We start from the raw sequence: 22,854 nt of genomic DNA on the forward strand, positions 1-22,854 counted from the left end.
ATTATAATTAATCCTAGATCAAAGACAAATATTGAATGCAAAAGTCATACAAATTTCATATTTTATTCCCCAAGAAAGACTTAAAGTTGGAGGCCCTAGTTTCCTTCACTGATTTGAAACAAATACCCTAAACTTCCGATCAGTCTGCCGGTTTTCATGGTTAATCTTCTTGGTAAATCATTTATTGCCATTAAATTAAGCTAACCTAAGCTAAAACAATATAGATTTCAAGCATACTAGCATCCTTGTTGACCTTATGAAATGCTAATCTCATTGCCATTTAAGTTCTCCAACACAGCGAACTCTCACAAGACCCCACTGAGAAAGCAATTATCTAAGGTAAAGAAGCCTTTAGTTTACCCAGGATTGGGTGTAGAAATGAAGTAACTGCTCTTTGAGAATGGATGGAGAAGAGACTGGGAGCATAAGTCAAGAACCATGAGGAAATTACTTGGTATACTTAAGTATTTGACCAATGTTAACTCCCAGGATGGAAACTCAATGTAGTAGACAAGCACCTATTTAATCGATCAGTAGCAAAAGGTGAACAGACCATAAACCAGTATTGTTCAGTTCAACAAATAATTACTGAGTGTGTAGTGTGTGCCAGGCCCTCTGCTAGGTACTGGCTTTACAATAATGAATATGATAGTTCCTTCCCTCAAGAAGCATAAATATCCAGTAGGAGAGAAATACAAAAGCTGACCTGGTTTTGAAACATGAAAAGCAATTAGTCATAGGGAAAAAAATCTATAATGGGAAGGATAGAGCAAGTAATGCATGGGGAGAACTATAGCAGTTTGGTAGTTGTGAGGGAGGCCAAAAAGATAGGCAAGGAGTGGCTGAAAATAAGATGGAAGAGATAGCATGCTTATAGATTTCCATGGCTTTACTGGTCATGTTAAAAAGACACTGAAGGGGGCTTCCCTGGTGGCGCAGTGGTTGAGAGTCCGCCTGCCGATGCAGGGGACACGGGTTTGTGCCCCGGTCTGGGAAGATCCCACATGCTGCGGAGCGGCTGGGCCCGTGAGCCATGGCCACTGAGCCTGAGCGTCCGGAGCCTGTGCTCCGCAACGGGAGAGGCCACAACAGTGAGAGGCCTGCGTACCGCAAAAAGAAAAAGACACTGAAGGGAGGATTTTAAACAGAAGAGTGATCTGGTTAGACATACAGTTTAGAAAGATCACTTTGGTTCATCTAAAGACTGAATATAATCTGGAAAGACTGGAGGCAGGAAAATCAGTAAGCTAACTGGAGAATCAATTCAGTAAGAGTAGAGTAGAAAAGAAGAAAAATTTGAAAGAAATTTATATTTTGGAAATACATTAGGAGTCTAGGATAACTTTTGGTTTCTGACTTGGAATAGGTCCATTACCTAAAATAGGGACTGTAAAAGGAATGTAGGATGGATGTTGAAATAAGTTTCCTGACGAACGTGATGAGTTTCAGGTGCCTACAGAACACTGAGTAGAGCCGCTTGGCAGGCAGTGGAGTATACGAGTCTGACTCTCAGAAAGAAGTCCAAACTGGAGATACCGATTAGAGAGTTGTCAGAATACAGGTGATTGTAAAGCTTTGAAAACAGAAGAAATCAACCAGTAAGAGTGATGGATCGAAACCAAACCAAACACTGTGTGTACGTGTGTGTGTATGTGTGTGTAGGTGATGATGGGGGGAGAGGGGAGATGCCAAAATTTAAGCTGGTAATTAAACATTTATTTGCTAGTCAAAACCCTTACTATTTCAAGCATTAACTGAGACCTGGTCTTTAGCTGTTTCAACACTAAAGAAATTATTCGTTAGCTCATATTAACTTTATGGTCATATGAAAGTCAAAGTCATGGATGAATGTTTCATAAAAATGTGTATAAACTCCCCCAGACCCCAAAATCTTAAAGTTCTATTATGCCTTCACTTCCATAGTTTGTGTAAAACCCAATTATAAATCAATATATTTATACTTTTCTTTCCTCATTGATATCTGATTTCTTCATTACAGAACCATGATGTCTGATTGACACCAAATACTAGGATTAGATCAGTTCAAATAAGCATATACCTAAATGAGTTATGTGTAGCCCTTTGGACTTTTTCTGAAGTACTTAAATTTGTATAAAAATACAAATAAAAACTAGTTTATTTGTGAAAATCCTTGCATTTGAAAGCTTTCATAGATTTTTGTTCCATGGTGAACATAAAAAATTTTGACCAAGCTCTTGCATAATCTTCCTATTTTGTTCCCATGTGACACTGCCTATATTGTATTCAAAGACCACTGTTTTGATTCATAAAACCACATGAATTGAAATGTAACTCATGTCAGCACTATAGTTCAATTTACAATCCTGCTGTGGCACTAATGCAGTGACTTCCTCAGTTCTGTGCACGGTTATCTTGTCATTTGGATTCAGTCCCAGCAGAATACGAAGTACCGTTCCTCTATTAATTCAACTGCCCAGAGTATTAGACAATCTGTAGGTTGTGCCCACTTAGTTCCTTGTAAATCACTTCCCTCCTAGCCTTTCAATTCATTTGTGACTTGTGCATAGTAGAAAATCTCCCTGAATCCTTTTCTCACTGATTGCATTGGGCATTGTCTGAAAAGAATGGCTCTAATTATTCCCCTTTGATCATTTACATTTTAATTCTAGTTCCCAAACAGCTGGCCTCTGCTTTGAAAAATAGTACAACAAATCCTTTGGGCACACTGCCCTCCTCTTCCCTTCTTTTCCAAAGCACCATGCCTTCCAAAGGACTTACATTTGAAGTGGAAGACATTCTCAGAGAATGTAATGGATATATGAAGATCATCTAGAGCTAACAAGAAATTTAAAGGATTTATGAGAAATGTTTTCTCCATAAGTCTGATGGATTGTTTTAAGACTTACTACACAAGAAATAAAACATGGCATCATATATATTAGTGAATAAAACATTTTTGCCTGTCTATTGCAAAATAAATTTTTTCAAAAGCAATTCTTTTCTTTTTAAAATCCACACTTGCTACGAGAAGGGCAAATATCTGCCATGTGTGTAGAGTTGCATCCATCTTTTCCTAAAGCCTTGTCTTAGTCTCACCTTTCCAACAGCTCTGATTATTTGTATCACCCATTTTCGCACATAACCATATTATAACTTGGCTCTTATTTAAGTCTATCACATATATGTTTCCTCCCCTAAGTACTTTAATAGGTAAATTAGTGAGGTGATGTGGTAAGTGTTCACGTATACCCTGTTTAGTTATCCAAAGGATGTGAAAGCGCTGAATTCCTCAACTCCAGAACAAAGTCCTGGAGGGTATGGATGCAGTCTTGTGTTTTTCTTCCTTCTGCTAACATGGCTCATCACAGTCAGAGGCTCATAACAGATTCTTAATAAACATTTGCTGAATATGAAGTAGATGCTCACAATGGATACCTGTGTTCCTCTGAAAGACACATCATTCCAGCCTTCCTTTGTGACATTCAGTTTTCCTTAATAAAAAAACTTATCTGTCAGCATTCTAATCACTGAAACCTTTACTGGACAAATACCTATTTAACATGACAAACTGATTTGTGCAAAAGTATGAAATTAATGCAATGTCCTTTCAATTAACCATAGAATGTGAAGCAGTCTTGGAGACAATTAGATTTATCCCCTCATTTTGTAGATTAGACAATTGAGGCCCAGAGAGTCAAATGACTTTCTCAAGGACTCAATAAGAGGGGAGAGTGCTAATGTTTAATGTGTCTTAAAGAAAGGTAAAGATTGCGTGTTTTAGATATATGGAATTTTTTTTTTCCTTTTAAGAGAGACAGTATTGATTTCTTCAAATCTTACCACCCCAAAAGACAGTGATTATTTCCTTCTTGTATAGTACTAAACAGGTTGTGTTAAACTTTTTGGGGTTCTAAACTAATTTCTCTAAAACCATTCATTGATTCAAAAATATTTATTGATCACTCCCTTAATCCACATAATTTTCTGGACAGTAGGGATATCTTGCACTGTGCAAGCAAGCAAATAAAAATTATATAGTGACTAAGGTCTCATATTCTCTACCTTAAAAATGAGATTATTGACGTTTTCAAAGATACTTAAAAAGTGACCTACTCTATGAAAATGTACACAGCCTACGTACAATGATCTAGATGGATAAATCTAAACACAATATAATAGTGTTTAATTCATCATGATAAAATCACTGTGTATACTATAATATACAATAAAATAAATAAGGGTCTGTAAGATATTATTTTCATTGACATCTTCTTCCAAATAAATTCAGTGCATTGCCCATGTCTATTCATGTTGTTTATCCCAGTATCAACTAGTGGGATGACTTAACATTGATTTAAAATTTCATGAACGCTTAGTTTTATGCCCCTTAGTTCAAGAATGGCTGATACGACCCATAGGTGTTAGACATCTCTTAGGTATGGTAAATCTGTCCACATTGCCTTTTTCATTGGAGTTACAATTGTGGCATGTAGAGCATTTTGTTCATTTTGTTACTTCCTGAGGAACAATACATCCTGGTCCTAAAAGATAGCCTTAATTTGACTTCCAGGTTCTTAGATCTAAAACAAACAAAACAGAACAAAACACAAAAAACTTGAGAGATGTTTGGCAACTATCCTCATTTTAAAGATAATGAAACAAGGGCCAATGAGGTTGTAGTTTGGTTTGGACTTACATTTTTTTTTGGTACTTCCTTTAGCAGTCCATGCAGAGGCAGTTGCCCTTTGTAAATCTCACACACACACACACCATCTTGTTCAAAGGATTATAAGTATTAATAAATGTGGACCTTAGCAATCACGAGTAGTTGTGGAACTAAGTAATTAAGTATGTGTAGGCTCATAAACGACAAATAAAACAGAGCATCAATGTGGACTCATAGAAATAACAAAGCAAAGCAAAGCTGGAGTTACACAAAGTATTGCCATATGCTTCCCCTCTCTGTTCTCTATTTTATCCTCTCTATCCTCAGAAATGGAGAAGAAACTTTTATAGACCTTCGGTGATGAGTCATCATAATGTTTGTGTACAATTTCAAATGTTTAACTTTCCAATTTTGGTTTTTTTTTTTATTTTTATTTTTTTGCAGTATGCGGGCCTCTCACTGTGTAGCCTCTCCCGTTGGGGAGCACAGGCTCTGGACGCGCAGGCTCAGCGGCCATGGCTCACAGGCCCAGCTGCTCCACAGCATGTGGGATCTTCCCGGACCGGGGCACGAACCCGTGTCCCCTGCATCGGCAGGCGGACTCTCAACCACTGTGCCACCAGGGAAGCCCAAATTTCCAAATTTATTAACTTAAGTGATGATAGAATAAAAGTCAGTAAATTATATTTAAGTGTAAAATGAAATAAAATTTTTATTAGAGTTGCATAGATTTTTCCAATATGGGGCCCATTTTTATTCTATTTTTAGGTTATATTATAACTAACTATATAACACAGTTATCCCAGATTTGAAGTACTGTTTGTATGTTAACTATATCTTGTGCTCTGGATACATGTACCCCTAGATTTTATGAAGATGGTATGTAATAGTAAATTTGACCACCAACGAGCTGTGTCATTTGAAGGTTAGTTTTCACTCCATCTGGAGGACTCCAACCTGAGTTCAGAAATGGCCTGAATAAGTGCCACTCTGTCTAAGTCAACAGCACTTTTCTGAGCAGGAACATTTTTCACACATGCCTTGGCCTAAACCAGGGCTCCTTGGCTCACTGGTGGGAGCAGATTTTCCACATACATAACCTTCTCTACAGATCTAAGAACCTCTGAGGGGCGTAATAATTTGGGGAAGGCAACTGCAGTTGTTCACTATCTTTTCCTCATTCTCTTTCCAGAAAAAGGATTCTGAATAAATTCAGTAGAATTATTCAAACAATAAACTATTGATATATTTTATCACAAGACATAAAGTCACAGTTACTTCATTTGTTACAAAAATCTCCAGTGGTTGCTCTCATGTTTTTGATATGTTTTGTGATGTGAAAAATAACCCCACATAATACAGAAGCCTTAAGCAATTTTCACCTTGAAATAGTTATTTTAAAATAATAAAATGGATGTTCTCAAGGTTAAATATGCATACTCCATTTACATCCTTCTTCACAGACTGTCTCCATTTACATCTGATATATACAATAAAATGTAATTTTTTTTAGCATGAGAAATTCAAATTGAATTTGCTTGAGGAAAATATGATGCCATTTTTTCATTATGACTAACTTAATACTATTTAACCTAACCCTCTTGCTAATGTTTGAGATACTTTGTATATTTCACTAACAATGAAATTAGAACAGGATCACACCTATTATAATCCCTATAAATGTGCCTAGGCCATGGTATTTTTTAAACCTGGCTCTAACTATAGCCATGGCCCATCACTCACTGTTCTATGTTCCAGTCTCACTGAAATGCAACTTGTTATAATTTCTAATTCTCTGTGATGCTAAACCACAGAAAACTATTACAGTGAAACAATCTAAACACAAGTATACTGATAAAGTGGTACAAACGTCTAACTAATACCAGGGGCTTTCTAATTTATCTTTTTCTTATATGGTATTCTTCTCTCTCTCTTTCTTAACTTTTAAAGAAGAATATTGTCATTTCCCATGACACTTCCCTGATTATGTCTAAGAATCATTTTTAAGTCAAATCTAATTGATAATATATTTTTCAGGTGAATGGTCACATGAAGAGCTTTCTTGACCACTATACCATTTCCAGAAGAGTCAAACAAATACATTTCACTATTAATTGAACAGGACAGTCAAAATTAGACCAGTTATTTAATTCCAATGTATTAAAAAGACATATTATTAAAAATAAAAGGTGGGCTTCCCTGGTGGCGCAGTGGTTGAGAGTCCGCCTGCTGATGCAGGGGACATGGGTTCGTACCCCGGTCTGGGAAGATCCCACATGTCGCGGAGCGGCTGGGCCCGTGAGCCATGGCTGCTGAGCCTGCGCGTCCGGAGCCTGTGCTCCGCAACGGGAGAGGCCACAACAGTGAGAGGCCCGGGTACAGCCAAAAATAATAATAAATAAGTAAATAATAAAATAAAATAAAAGGCAACAGTATCATTTCACATGATGAGTATTTAAAACAAAACAAAGTCAAAACTCATTCCTTATACCATGAGTCCAAGATTTCACTTTGAAGTGTGAAATGTCATGTAGCATTCTGTAGAGAAAGAACAGTATTTAAATATCTGATTTCTAATCCCTAGAATATTTCCGTGTTCATGCATTCATAAAAGAGAGAATATATTTGGGTCTTAGTAGCTTTCTACCAGGACTACTGAGGTCCTAGGGGTTGAAAAATTGTTTGAAAAGCATTTGTGGTAAAACAACCACAGCAAAAGGTTTAGCAGCAACAATCCCATTTTTTTACAATATGAGAGTAACAGATTTAATTGTTTCTCTGCAATAGCATATTCACACAAAAGTCACAGTTTATTTTTGAGAAAATGATTTCATTTGTGGAAACTGAGTAACAAGAGCAATGCGATCTGTCCTAATTGAACAGCAAACATGATTGAAATGCCACATCACCTTTACTCCTGGAAAGGAAGAACTCCTCTGGTCAAAGACTTTAATTGTAAGTGGATCTCTGATGAAAATATAGAATGTAGCTTTATTTATACCTTACCTTGTTCTAAAAAGGATTTTAAAAAATTACAAATGGAAATCCAATAAAGTAAAGCATGAAATAGTTAGCATGTGAAATGTATACTTTAGGTTCTGCCTAGTTACTTGAAGTAGGACACAACTTTATTCTGAGGTTATTAGAGGCCAAGGAAAAAATAGAACCACAATTAGTGTCCATATGATAAAACCAAGCCAGTGGTTTAAGACAAAGTCAAGTAGTTTTTAACACGCTCTGACTTGAAAGAAATCTAAAGATGCCATGGGTCTTCATAAAGGGAAATATATAACTATTGTCCTTACATAGTCTTTATGTATTTGTGACCTCTTAAAAGTATGGTTACTATAATCTTAAAGACATTTTCTAGATTCATGTTCAACCAAGACAGTATATGTCAGGTGGTGCCAAACTACAATCCACTGGTCAATGGACCTGTCATGTGTTTTCATAAATAAAGCTCTATTGGAACACTGCAATACCCATTTGTTTACATATTGTTTATGGCTGCTTTCTTGCTACAACTGCAGAGCTAAGCAATTTCAACAGAGACTATATATGGCCCACAAAGCCTAAAAATTTTTCTGTCTGACCCTTTACAGAATAGCTTGCCAACCCTGACATTTGATATTATTTATAAAAACATTTTTAGAATGCAACTATTTAAAATCAGAACTAAATATTTAACAAAAATGTTTGTAATCCTTTGCAAGAAAATCTGTTTACTTAATTTTATACACTCATACCATTGATTTTCAATAATGGTTTACTAAAGTAATTTGTGTAGTCACATAGTTCATTTCCAATATGGCCTAGAAATCAGAGGAGTTGAATTGAAATTTGTCCTTATTTCTTTGCTTTGTTTTCCAAGGCCAATGTCCTCTTAAAAATACATATTTTGCATGCACATGACATAACCCCAATAGGAGAGCATGTTACTCATTGACTACAGTTCTACATGGCTTCTAACTCTTTGGGGCTATTTCAAGCCTGTGTTTCTGAACTTTTTGACACTGGCATTCCTCACCCCATCTTGATCCGTGTCACCACCTCCATTCTTTGGTATTGATATTTATTTTCTTAGCTGTTTGTGAAAATGTCTGCAACCATAGCTCCCAAACAAGTCCCTTAGTCTCTGCCTCTAAATAGGTTGGTGTCTCTATGCCACACCATACGTAGAAATTCTAGACCTGCCACTACATCCTCTCAAATTTTTCTTGATAATCTTAAAACGTCACACTCCTCACCCTCCTTCCCAAGTCAAAATCCTTCACTGACTCCAATGGCCTTATGATAAAACCAAAACCCCAAGTAAGCCCAGTATTTAAGGACCTCTACAAATCCAAGACCACCCACCCATCTTACTCTTCTCCAAAAGGAATCCCCCACTGCAGGCAATATGGTTTACCTTGCTCTTTGTCACCTCAGTGTCTTTGCTTTTGCTATTATCCTACCCGGGTGCTTTCCAAACCAAGCCACTTATGCAGCCGCACTCCACATCCTGCTTCCCACATGAAATCTGTAGCTTCTGCACATGGTGATATACTTCCCTCCTCTAAATTTGTATAGCACTTACAAGACATGCTATTCTTTACCATTTACCTTATTGTGCATTATATTCTTTTTAATATTAGCTTTATGTCTTGTGTCTCTAGTGAGTGGCAACTAGAGGAGAACAATATGCTGTATATTTTACATCCCATAGCATAAGCATGGTTGTACATATAGAAGAAAATCAATCACTTTCTTGTTTTCCTTAAAGCCTTTCATCAGTTCTTTGAAATAACAGTTTATATTTGATATTTAGTGATATCTCAATATTAAAAGGCCTACATTTAAATAAAATTCCAAGAACGCTATTTAGAGTTTAATATATATTTGAATTATTGGTTGGTTTGTTATTCATATATTTAATATTTAACTTGAGTAATTGCAAGTCTGGGAGATAGATATATCATTCTACCTAACTGTTCCACATTAAAGCAATTTACATCATATAATTAATTAATCCTAAAAATAAAGTGGAAGTCAAGAAAAGAAGCTTGAAGAAAAATCAACAGTAATTCAATTCTTCATTATAAAACAAAAATACTACTTTCTCCTAAATTACGTGATATTTTGAAAATGCCCTATAAATAATACTGCATGAAAGAATAAAAAAATTAATAGTTTTGTTTTCTATTGAGGAAATGCCTAGGAAAAAAGTAAACAGCCTTGAATTATGCCAAAAGTACAATCAATCAAAAGTCTGGCAAACTGTGTTTAATGCTAAGTTCAGGAGAGCATTATACTAGGTCTACAAATATTTGAAAATTACATTTTAAGTATTTTAGCATAAGCAATATACATGAAGAGGTAAACTAACCATTAATCTCAAAAGTGATTCAAGATCATCATGAGGGCTTCCCTGGTGGCGCAGTGGTTGAGAGTCCGCCTGCCGATGCAGGGGACACGGGTTCGTGCCCCGGTCCGGGAAGATCCCACATGCCGCGGAGCGGCTGGGCCCGTGAGCCATGGCCGCTGAGCCTGCGCGTCCGGAGCCTGTGCTCCGCAACGGGAGAGGCCACAACAGTGAGAGGCCCGCGTACCAAAAAAAAAAAAAAAAAAAAAAAAAGATCATCATGAAATTGGATCAGCTCACTTACTGAATTTCAGGACATTTAGGCTATTGCCTGTAAGAAGCAAAATATGTGTAACTCCGTTATTGAATTCATTTATAAATTTCAGTGCCATATTGGTTGTTGCTTCGCACCTGGCCTTGTTTATAACTAAAGCTGCTGTGGGGAAATAGCCAAAGAACACATTCATATCAACAATGGAGTGATTTTTGTGACTACTTTCCTCAAACATGGATTTATAATTTTCTGTTTAGATTTTTTTTAAAAACTTAGTTTCAGGTACAAAAAAGCTGCAGGGGTTAAAATCACTTATATATGTAATTCTCCAATATCTCAAGAAAATGACACAATTTAGGTTACCCATGTTTAGAGCATTTTATATCAACAAAACTCTAATCTTATCTCTATCACTGATTTCTAATTTTCTAAATGATTTCTCTCTTGTGATTTAACGCATTAGTGATGTTAACAAATATATCTACAGAGATTTAGAAGACATAATTAATCTTTGAAGGCTCTTAAGAGATTCTCAAAAAAATTTTTGCTTCTACTACCTTAAAAATTAGAATGCACTGCCAATTAAATAAAAGTCAACCCCCTTATAATGGTCAAGAGAACCTATGTGGCCTGATATCTGCCTTCTGCCCTGATTTCCTGTCTCATCACCCTCTACCACGTTCATCAGACTCCAGGGCCACTGGCTTTGTATTTGTTTCTCAAATATTCCAGGCTTCTTCCTGCTTTAAGGCTATTGTTTTTCCTGTTCCCTCTGCCTGAAAACTTTCCCCCCAGATATTCATATGCCTGGCTACTTCTCATTACTCATGTCTCCAAGAACAGCCTATGTCATCCCAGACAAGTTCTATTGTGTTCTTGTTTTCTATTTCTTGCAGCATTTTTTTCGTGCCTGAAATTTGGTTTACATGTTAATTTCTGTCTCCCACCACTAGAATATTATCTCCATGAGGGCAGGAATTTGTGTGGTTTGTCCCAATATCCTATATATTCAAAAAAGTTCCTGCTGTATATTAGGGATCTAATAACCATTTGGTAAATAAATGATTTATGGACCATGATATAAGAAGTACTTAGGGCACACCAGCATGATATTTAAGTGGAAGAAAAACAAAAAGTATCTATTTGCCCTGTAGTATTTACGTTTAAAATGTTAAAATTTTGTGACCATGAATTTTTGTCTTTTATAAATTTTCTCCTATTTAAAAATTTAAAAATCTGTAAGACAAAAACTATGCTTCTTTTTTTTTTTAACTTTTTGTTTCATCCAAAAGAATACCTGTGCAACATTTTTTACATTTCAGAGAGTTTGGCAGTTTAAGAAAGATAATAGGGTATCATTTTTCAAGTATGGAGATTAATAATATCCCTGTTGCACACACTAACTTTTCATGAGCAAGTATACAAATATGTATTGTCTGTAAAATACCATGTACAGATTATTCATAATACATAAGTTAAAATTAAAAAATGAATTATTCCCAAGAACATCATTTACTAAAAAATATTATTATTATTTTTAACATCTTTATTGGGGTATAACTGCTTTACAATGGTGTATTAGTTTCTGCTCTATAACCAAGTGAATCAGCTGTACGTATACATATATCCCCATATCTCCTCCCTCTTGCGTCTCCCTCCCACCCTCCCTATCCCACCCCTCTAGGTGGTCACAAAGCACTGAGCTGATCTCCCTGTGCTATGCGGCTGCTTCCCACTAGCTATCTATTTTACATTTGGTAGTGTATATATGTCCATGCCACTCTCACTTCGTCCCAGCTTACCCTTCCCCCTCCCCGTGTCCTCAAGTCCGTTCTCTATGTCTGCGTCTTTATTCCTGTCCTGCCCCTAGGTTCTTCAGAACCATTTTTTTTTAGATTCCATATATATGTGTTAGCATACGGTATTTGTTTTTCTCTTTCTGACTTACTTCACTCTGTATGACAGACTCTAGGTCCATCCACCTCACTACAAGTAACTCAATTTTTACTCTTTATGGATCATTTAGATTTTCAGACTATCAAATTCAATAAACCACATCTAAGAAGAAAAGCATAAAATATCTTATTTTAAAAGATTTGCCTTCATAGGTATACATTCGTGATGTGCAATTAAGATGGATTTTTCCTATATTTATGGCTCAAAATAAAGATACTTCAGAAGAAGCCAACGTTTATAGCCCATCCTTTCTCAAATGTTCATGGAAAATATTTTAAGGAATTGTTCCATCTACTCAGTGATAAAACAGTAACTCCAATTCTGATTAATGACTAAATACATTCATTTAGAGAATTAGGACATACTATATGACATTCTTTAACAGAAGGATGACACTAGAATTCCTTCACTCCCTAGATAGTGGTATACAGTTTCAGTTTTCAGTGACTAGGAGTATACTTCTCTTTAAATATTTAAGCATGCTTTCTGCTTAATTTCTTTCCTCCAAGATGCTCTTCATGCCTTTCATATATTTGTCAGCTTAAGACTCGATAATGCCTAAGCAGTGTGGGTACGGTGAAGCTCTACTGAACACAGTAACCATGGAAACAACTAATTCTTATTTAATTTGCTGTCTCCTTGGATGAAGCAAAGAAACAAGAGGACTGGAACACTGGAGGCAGAGAAACAGGAAGACATACGAGAGTAGAAAAGTTAAGAGGGAAACACAGACACAGAGGCCACAGCCTTTCTAGCTCACTTCCTTTTAGCTAAAAATGTTAAAGTTGCAGAGACGCAAAAGGAAAGCTATTTTTGAGAAAATTTCATAGTGTTATAGGTCATAAAATAGTTTCAACCTGGCTATTTTTGTTGGATTCCCCTTGAACACAGAGCCAAGTTTAAATACAAACTCAATCAATCTGGAGGCATCAGTATGGATAGTTCAAGTTCAGAGGAAAGCTCCTTGGCTTTTTAAGTACCTTGAGTCTGGGCACACAACCCCAGAGAGTTTAAACTTCTGTCCTAAGAGATCCAAACCACAAGAATGAACCTGAAGCAGCAGCCTTGTCAGTGTTTCCTGGACCAGGTTTAGTCTCACCACGTTCAGCAGTGGAGCTGGCATGGAGCTGGTTGGAATGGCCTGAGTCCCTCCCTCTTTTATATTCACAGTTGAGTCACAAAGTGGGGCAGGTATGCTGCCAGATCACCCCACCCTTAGGTCAGAGAACAAAAATATAACCAGAATTGGAAGCAGAGAGTCCGAGTGAGATGGTTCTTTGCTGGCCTCCCCTTACCAGGCTGAGTTTGACCTGAATAACTAAATCTTAGGCCTGGTTCCACTACTCAGAACCTCAGGAAAGTCACTTAACCACTCCCTGTCCCAGTTTACTTATGTACATCGGAGGTTCACACCATTTGCTCCTAACGGCCCCTCTTCCTCTCCAAACATCTAAGTCATATATAATTAGCAAGTCTTAAGAACTGATGTCCCTTCTGTCATAGGGCAGAGGCACAGAAGAATAGACTTTGTTTCCAGATGTATAAGCACACAGTCCTTCTAGGCCACCAACTATTAGGGTTACAAAAAGCTACTGTTACACAGACTATAAATATATTAGGAAGGAAAAGGAAAAGATTTCATTAATAAGTTTACTCATTTCAATATCAGTTTTTTTATGGAAAACTTTGGATTCTTATCACAAAACTTGATGGTAGTCTTTGGGAAGAGGCTGAAATAGGGCAGTGAGACTGTCCAAGATTGTACCAAGTTGTCATAATTTACAATTTTGATATGGACCACCCTCACTTAATGTGGTATTTTTCAAAATAAAACAAAAAACCCCCAAATCATGGAACTAGTGATTGGTCTGAAAGTGATAAGAACTTAAAAAATACCCCACAAAACCTCAGTTTCACCAAAGACCACTTAATGGTCTATGATAATTTTCATCTTGTAATCTATGAATGAGGCAAGCTTTAGTTTGAGGCACAATGGCCAAACCCATTAAAATAAACCCTAGATCATACTCACTTGGTTGTTTTATAAGAGATTTAGCTTCCAATAGGATGCTCAGTGGTTTCTTAATGCTATCTTAGCAGCAAAATTTCTAAAGTTCCATCAATCCTGGCTTCTGCTGTTTAAATGAAGATAAACTGCATTTTCCATGCAATAGCAGTGCCACCTGCACTTCTTAAAAGATAAATTTAAGGGACTAGTATTTCAATTCAGGACATCTGATCAACATGGAGATGCTTTGATTTTGAGTACTAGATTTAGCTGTATCATTTGATTTTAATAATGGGCAGTGAGATTTGGACTATATCTCTCCAAACAGAAAAATATAGTAATTGTTTGAAATTCATCTAATTCCGTTAATGAATAATTATGTCATTGTTTTACCTATAAAATTGTATTTAATACCAAATATTCTCATATGGAGCATCAAAGTATAATTTTAAATTTTCTATATATCAACTGATTATATAACAATTTATCTCAACTACAGAAAATGGCATAAACATAAGGCTAACTCTGTGATTATTACACACATACACACACACCCACACACACATACACACAAATACCACCATGCTAGCCCTTTGTGAAACACAAGGTAGACAAATTTGGTGGACTAATAAGTTGTTATAGGTGTTATGACTCCATATTCTTGTCCACTGAGCAAAGAAATTGTATGCTACAGATTGCAGATTTTTGTTTGAACAATATAAGTATGTGTAGTAAATTACAGAATCAGATCTTTTCCTAGCTATATTAGATGACATTAACATAAAAAGAATGCATAGCTGAATCCTAAAAACTTTTTTTTTGCTTATTTGTTTTCAAAGTGGGCCAAAGGAATGTGGTCTCATAAACACCAGAAAAATATGCAACATATTGTTTAAAATATCGTTCTGCTCAAAAATGTATACGCTAAAGGAAAGATTAAATTACAATTTTGAGAGGCACAATACCCAAATAAAATAATACAGTTTCAAAGCTGAGCATTATTTAATCGTGCTGTTTTCTAGCCAATAAAATTAGAAAACATTTTCTCATACCAATTTATTATATAATTTCACTGCTGTCCATTAACAACATAATACAGTATGTTGCAATTGTTACAATACAACATGGCCAACTACAAATCCATTAATACCTAAAGTAATGTTATATAAAGGGTTCATATTGGCATGATTATTCTATCTCAAACTAAAAGAGCTTGTTTGTATATTTACTTATAAGTTAGCTTTAAATATAAGAGAGCTAGATATTTAAGCAATGAAATATACTCGTGAATATTCAAGTACTGTGTTTTATGATCATTTTGAGATGGATTCAAGATGGCTAATGCTGATGCTGTACAGAGCAATGTAACTAGGAATATTTCATTTAAAATTAAATTAATGTAGTTCAACTTAGGTGAACATCAGTGTAGTTAGCTAGCATAAAACGAAGACAGTGGACTGTCTGACACATAATGACTTTACCAATCAATTCAATTTTAAAAAACAGTCAAACCATTTTATTTGATGTCAGGTGAATAAAATAACAAAATACAGTTGGCTAATCAAATTTTTCATTTTGAAAGCAATAAGTTGTAGTACAGGTGTACCATATTTTTCTTTTTTTAACTAATTTGAAGAAGGCTGGAAAGGACACAGTTGGGATAAGCAATTGTCTATAAGATAAGGGAGTCAGAGTCAACTTGGGTACAAATAATGGGAAGAAACAAGGTAGTAACTTTTCTTCCTGGTTCAGAAAGGCCTTCTAGAGGAAGGAAGCACGATCAAAGACTGGTATACAAGGAAAAAATTGTTCAATGCTAGAGAATATAAAAGTCAAGATCAAAGAAGGGGCCAAGATAGGGATGGAGCCCTGAGAAGGAGGAGAAATTGGCATAAAACTGCATGTTAAATGAGAAATATAGATATAATGGAAAATAAACTGCAAGATAAACAGCAGGCTATGTTTGCATTTTCTAATGATCAGTGATTTTTTTTTTTTTTGCCAATACAAATTGAAAGGAAGGAGCAAAGGAAGAAAAGGAGAAAGGAAGGAAGGGAAAGATAGTGAGGGAGAAGAAAGGAAGAAAAGAAGAAAGCAAGAGGAAAGTCAAGTTGTGTGATCTTAGTTAAATTATTTTCTCTAAAAGGCCTATTAACATAACAAAAAGCAAAACATAAGAGTTGTCCCCTCTGGTGTATATTAATAAAAAACAAATTGTTTAAAACTTTCTTTAAAATCCACAATATAAATTTAACAACTGACTGAAAAAGGAAATCCTGAGCTCTGTCTTAACTTGCACAGAATTTCACTAAAATGTCTATGTAAAACGTATCACAGTTAAAAAGTATCACCACTCAAAGAGTTTACCTCTCTTGAACAGGAAAGACTAAGTTCAAAGATTACATTCACAGTGTTTCTCATAAAAAGTCAACTAATTGTGTTCATATTGTTTTAAATTTTTAATTCACTATAGAATTTCTTCCAATAAGCATCCTATATAAATTTTACAAGAAAACACCTATGGCCTTAGTTCAAAGTAATGGCAGGGGAGGGATTCAAACAAAATACTATGTTGAGGTAGAAAAACAAAACAGATTTTTTCCCTCTTCACCCACTTAGACAAAGGCTCATCTCCAGCCTAAACGTAGCTGAGAATTTGCTTTCATTCCTCATCATCATCGTTCCTCATCTCCCTCTACCCCCACCTACTCACCCAAACTTTCTCACAGACCCTCTCCCATGATTTTGGCCCTTTGTGTGCCACTTCTTACTTTGTAGTTCTTTAACTGCTTTGGTGCCTGGAATCAATTACTGGGACTAATAATTTCTTGAGACACCAAAAGTTGCTTAGAATAATCTGAATGAGATTTTCATGTGCTGTCCAGCATTTAATGATCTGACCTTCTACAGCTGATTCAGCTGATTGGCTGAAGTATTTGAGATACTTAGTACTTCCATTGTGTGTCAGAGATGTTATATTTACAATTCCCTAGTTTATATATACAAATATTTATATAATTATATAGAGAGAATACATATACGGAAAAAGAAGGATATACAGGGTGTACATTAGGACATTTACATAACTGATACATAAAAGCTTGTCTTTGAGGTGTTGGGACATTACCCTGCCCAAGTGCAGTCCCTCGCACTTATGTATCATATCTGAAACACAATAGCTGCTCATTTAAATGTTACTTCTTAGTTATTCCCCATTACAAAAGAAACAAATCCCTCTAACTTTATTTTTAAGATTTATTTTTTTACATCTTTATTGGAGTATAATTGCTTTACATTGTTGTATAAGTTTCTTAAAGCCAGAAGCCCTGTAGTATTTTTTGTGTCTCTATACATAGTCCCCAGTACAATATTCTGCATCCAGTAGAAACTTAAGAGATACATAATAAATTAAATAAATAAATAAATCAGAATAAATACTCTCCTAAATGAAAAGTAAAGGCTAAATTTGTATTGAGAGTAACAGTATTGAAGACAAAATGCCTAGAGAAGTCTAACATTCAAATATGAGATTTAAAAGAATGGAATGAAAAGAGAGGGAAGAAAATCAGTAAAATGATCAAAATACTGCTCACATATAAGAAGGTCTAGATTGAGCAGATCAAGGCAATGGCATTAAGAAAGGCATAGGGAGAACTAAAGTAGAAAAAGAACAGACATATCTGAGAGAATCAGATATGACTCTAAGAGCGTAACAGCATCTTTACCTGATGTTTCAGAGACATAAGAGTTTATGACTGTTCCAGAATGTTATCTTTGGATAACTTCTACTAATGCATTACTAATAACTTACCTAAATGACTATTTTTAGCATTAAGGGATATGGTATTGACTTGGGGGTGGTGTTATCATCCACTGTAACTGTTATTTCAGAGTCTTTATCTTAATCTGTCAAGAGGAAATTAAGCATTGAAAGGAATTCATTAACCAAAGTGATCAACTTGAATACTAAAATCCCCAAGTTGGTTTCATATGGTCAGTCTTATGGGGACATCAATGAATATTTTAAGTATCCACATATTGTCATGTATACATCTAAGCAAACGTTGTAACTATTTCATTTTAAAGTCCAACAGTGCAACTCCATTTTTCAAAAGCATAACAGTCCAGTCTATTATCTAGTTGCTAGTAAAATTTGACAAAAAAATGGATGTCATAAGAAAACATGCAAAAATACACCAACAAGCATTTTTCTTCCTTCTCCCTTCTGATGTTTAGAAAATTTGCAAATCGATTTAAGCCCAAAGTGGTAAAGGAATGAAATTATTCCTTCGGGTATGCTGTGCCAAGTTTCATTTCTGGTTGCATACTTATGACCAAGTTCAAGATCCTTGAAAAGAAATCCATAAAAGAGAAAATATCCCTTTAACCTCAGCAGAGCAACACAGTAGAGGCTGCTATGGGAGGAGAAAGGCATCTGCCTTGAGTTGGGTGTGCTCCTGGTGTTTGGTTTCCACTGAGAGGATGCCTGCTCTCTCAATGAATCTGAAGTAGCTACTAGGATGAGGTAATGGCTGTGCTGGTTTCACTGGGTCATGCTCTCTCCGCACATTTTTTCTCCTTCTCCTCCCTGAGGAGGTGCTGTAAACAAGTCATCCTCGGAGAGTTGCTACAGAGAATTAACAAATCCTAAATTTGAAATTCCTGAGAAACTGGCTCTACTTTTGATAGTCTAGACAATAACTAGAAGCTGAAAGCAGCATTGACAGTCACAAAGAAACAGGTTATTTGATGGGGGCAAGGGAAATGAAAACAGGAGGGAAACAAAGAAAATGAAAATTCATGTATTTAAAATATTATTTTTTTTAAAAAAAAGGAAGCTCAATTTTTAAATTGCTTAGATCTCCAGATGTATGTTAAGCAAATTTCTGCTTACGGGTAAAATAAAAACAACAACAAAAAGAATTTTGGAAATTAAATAACATTATAGCATATTGTGAAATACTAAAATTAAATAAACCACGGACAGATAAACAGCATGTACCACTGATCCTAAAGGCACAATAGCTCTGATCACATGCAAATCGTGATTCCAGATGTAAACCTATGATAACCAGATGAAATTACCAGGAAAGCAATGTAAAATCACACACACAAGCATGCACAGGCGTATGGTGGTACACACCACATACATACACACGCAAATGTAACACTTTTTACTGAAAGACAAAAATGCCTTTCACCTTTCCTTAAGAAGGAAATGCTTTTGTGCATGAAGAGGGGGTGACTGAAATGCCCATGATTTTTTACAGATTCATAAAGATTTCTACCAAAATATGTAGACACCAATTGCCCAGTTAAATGGGTGTTTTGAGTCACATTCAAGTGAAAGGCTATAATCTTCCTCCTGGGCATTCTCAAGAGCTTTTATTTATTTAATCTATTTTCATTGCCAAAAAAATTATAATTGCCCACAGTGAAATGACAGGGTTACAGAGCTATGCTTTATGCTAGGCTGGTACCTGCAGCTCAAGCATGGGACATTTGCATAATGTGGCTCACATAAAAGGCTTTGTTCTCCATCGCCTCACTGAGGCTGCAAACCTCAATTTCAGTTAGCAGTCATTTCCTGTCCCAGACCGATCATTTTAAAATAAATTATATTTTTAACATTTCAGTTAGTACCTTACGGATATTCATTAATCCTTTTGCCTCACATCCAAAATTATATACCACCCAACAACATATATTTGTTTTGCACTACAAATTTCATTCACCCCATAATCCCAAACCTTCAAGGATAAATATTTAAAGATTCATCCTTAATTATCCACTCCCTTTTTCAACATTAGGTATATAGTGTATTATATATGCAAATGTGTTTATGTGTGTGTGTGTATGTGGTGTGTACCACCATACCCCTGTGCATGCTTGTGTGTGTGTGAGAGCATTTAAACAAAAACCCTTCACATCGAGTCAGTTTTAAAGGGTCTATGTGCTGGAAGCATTATGCTAAGGGCTTACAGCTGATGGCACACAGCAATTGTTACAAACGGGCTTGTTGCTAATAAAGCTTTTTTTACTTTCTGACAAAACCCTGAAACCCTGATGCTAGGCAATATAACATCCATTTCCAGTTTTCAAGGATTTTTTTTCTGACCCCATCCGTTTTACTACCCCCTCCCCCCTACACACACCCAAACACACACATCCCCACTCCTGGCTCCTCTCACACACTCCTTCTTTAAATTTCCATCCTTAAACAAAAGAAGAGGCTGGGGAAGAAAGGCATCTAGCACTGCAGCCCCCAAAGCACCTTGTAAGAAGAAAAAGAAAACAGATGCACTGTATATGCTGCTTCCCACCCCCATCGTTTAAAAAGAGACTACGTGGACGCTCAAGCTCACCCAGACTCATTTTTTCGTGTCCCGCCCTCCAACAAGACCAGACATTAATTTTTCATTTTCCTAAAATTATAAATATTCATCAATCTTGCTCTTCCAAGCTGTTTCTGAGAGAATTACAGGGAAAATGATGTCAAATTGACAAGGCTTCTCTAACTTACTCATTCGTCAGTGTGCAGTTCTCTGCAGTTAGATGGACAAAAAAACCAGACAAACAAAAAACAAAAAAACCCCAGAAAACAAAAAACCTCTATCTCGAAATTCTTTTACAAGGATATCTCTCAAGACAGATATCCTAACCCGACGTAAATTCCCGGGCGTTTCAAAGTGGTACTTACCGAGGTCACACACCCTTCTACAAATCTAGAACCCAGGTAGCAGCCCTGGTCCCCTGCTGCGTAGTAGTGACACCTAGAGAGGCCGGGCCTGAAGCTTCCGCCAGCTGGAAGACTGGACAGCTCGGCCAACCTGTGCCTGCTTCCAAGGCACAGAGGACGAGACAACCCCTCCCCATTCCCATTCCTTTCCTGGGCTCCTTCTCCCTCTACGCGGTGGGCGAGGCAGGAGAAAGAAAAGCACCCTATACAGAGGTGGGGACGGCTCTCTTACCTGGGCGCAGAAACTGGATGCACCCGCGGTCGTCGCTGCCACCGTTCAGGGACCCGAGGACCTAACGTCCTCCGGAGAAGGAGCAGAGGGGGGGGACGGGGCAGGGGAAGAAGGATAAAGAAAAGAAAGAAGCGGAGGGGAAGAAAAGAAAGAGAGGAGGAGGAGGAGGATGCTGTCGCCGCGGCGCCCGAGAGCCCGCGCAGCCGGAGCGCCCGGCCCAGTCTGAGCGTCGCCCTGGCCGCCGGCTCCCCGCGCGGCCACCCCGCCCTCCTCAGGCCCCGCCTCCCGCCCCCCACAAGCCCCGCCCGATCGGCGGCCGGGTCGGCGGCGGGGGCGGGGCTGGGGCGGGCACAGCCGCACCGTCCCGGAGGGGAGCGCGACCGCCCCGCCTTTCGCCGCTGCCGGCCAGCCGCCAGGCGGGAACCGCGAGAGTGGCAGCCTCAGCGCGCCGGCCAAACCCGGGCCACTTTGGGCCTGGGACCATGGGGCCCTCTTTAGAGAATCCCTCCACCCTCACCGCGCACCTCCGCCACCAGAAGCTGTGCGAGACCAGCATCCTCGGGACAGAGGGACACAGCGAACCTTCTTTTCCGACGTCCTTGGTAAACTCAGGGGAGCGTCAGCTTTAGTATCTCAAGGAGGAGTGCCCCATAGCCGCCCCTCCTTTCCCTGCTCCATCACTGTGAGGCTGGGGTTCCGGTTACCCCTCGGTGGCGAGGGCTCACTGGCCTTTCCTCCACAAACCTCCGGACAGCTGCTTCCAGAAAAAATAGGAAAATTGGGGAGAGCATGAGGACAGAGAACAACGCTTGTCAATACTAAAAGAACAATGGTTGAGGGTTTAGAGAATTACTAGACCTCTTCCGTCACTAATCAGATTTGTTCATTCATTTATTCGTTCAACAAATGTGTATTAAATCTGCTGTGTCAGGCACTGTTCTAGGCACTATGGAAACATCAGTGAATAAAACAGAACGCCCCTCCCCCCAAAAAAAACCCTGCCTTTTTGGATATTACATTCTAGAGACCCAGGTGTATGATCCAGAGTCAATTCATTTCATCTAAATCTCATGTATGACTGTGTCAAATGAGGATTAAAATATGTCATCCCTACTCCTATGGCATATTTAATATGAAGATATAATTAGATAATAAGAAGAGTCTGTGAAGAATATGAAGCACAGAAAACATTGACCCTGAAATGTCACCATTTAAAAGAATTACCTGTTAAATACTTTTGAAAGAGATGTGTCCAACTGAGAAAACAGATGATTGTTTACCATGGAATCTTCATAATCATAGAACATCACTTCATTGTAAGTAAGAGAGGTAAGATGCAACTTAGAATTGTTTCAAGCTTCTACATGGAGTACTAACAAGGTGTTTTTAAGGTTACCAAGATAATGGGGTATGGTCTGTGCAGTTTCAACAGTAGCTATAATTTGGTTTTGTCACTTAAATTATCCATAGAATTATAAAACCATAGAACATTAGAGTTCATTTCTCAGACATTTGGTCCACTTCCCTCAATTTTCAGATTGAAAAAGAGACCTAATGATGGGACACTTGTAAAGATTAGAGACCATAACAGAACAAAGTCTGAAACCCTGGTCTCCAAAATCATACCCCACGCTCTGAGTATTTTTTCCCTCTGTC

General features: G+C 37.3%; 1 protein-coding gene across 5 annotated transcripts in view; it reads right to left on the bottom strand.

Moving 5' to 3' along the window:
* MAP2 (microtubule associated protein 2) overlaps window positions 1-21,390 on the bottom strand; it is a 276,218-nt gene extending 254,828 nt beyond the window's left edge. For 4 of the 5 annotated variants that reach the window (XM_027122604.1, XM_027122613.1, XM_027122608.1 and 1 more), the window contains exon 1: window positions 21,199-21,386. The gene's annotated coding sequence lies outside the window, so the exon portion shown is untranslated. Of the gene's footprint in view, window positions 1-21,198 lie in introns of all 5 variants that reach the window. The other variant, XM_027122623.1, reaches the window with a different exon arrangement.
* Window positions 21,391-22,854: the final 1,464 nt, after the last annotated feature.

The sequence above is a fragment of the Aethalodelphis obliquidens genome, unplaced genomic scaffold, assembly GCF_003676395.1.
Source record: "Aethalodelphis obliquidens isolate GAN/ISIS:26980383/991018 unplaced genomic scaffold, ASM367639v1 scaffold2, whole genome shotgun sequence".
NCBI lineage: Eukaryota > Metazoa > Chordata > Mammalia > Artiodactyla > Delphinidae > Aethalodelphis > Aethalodelphis obliquidens.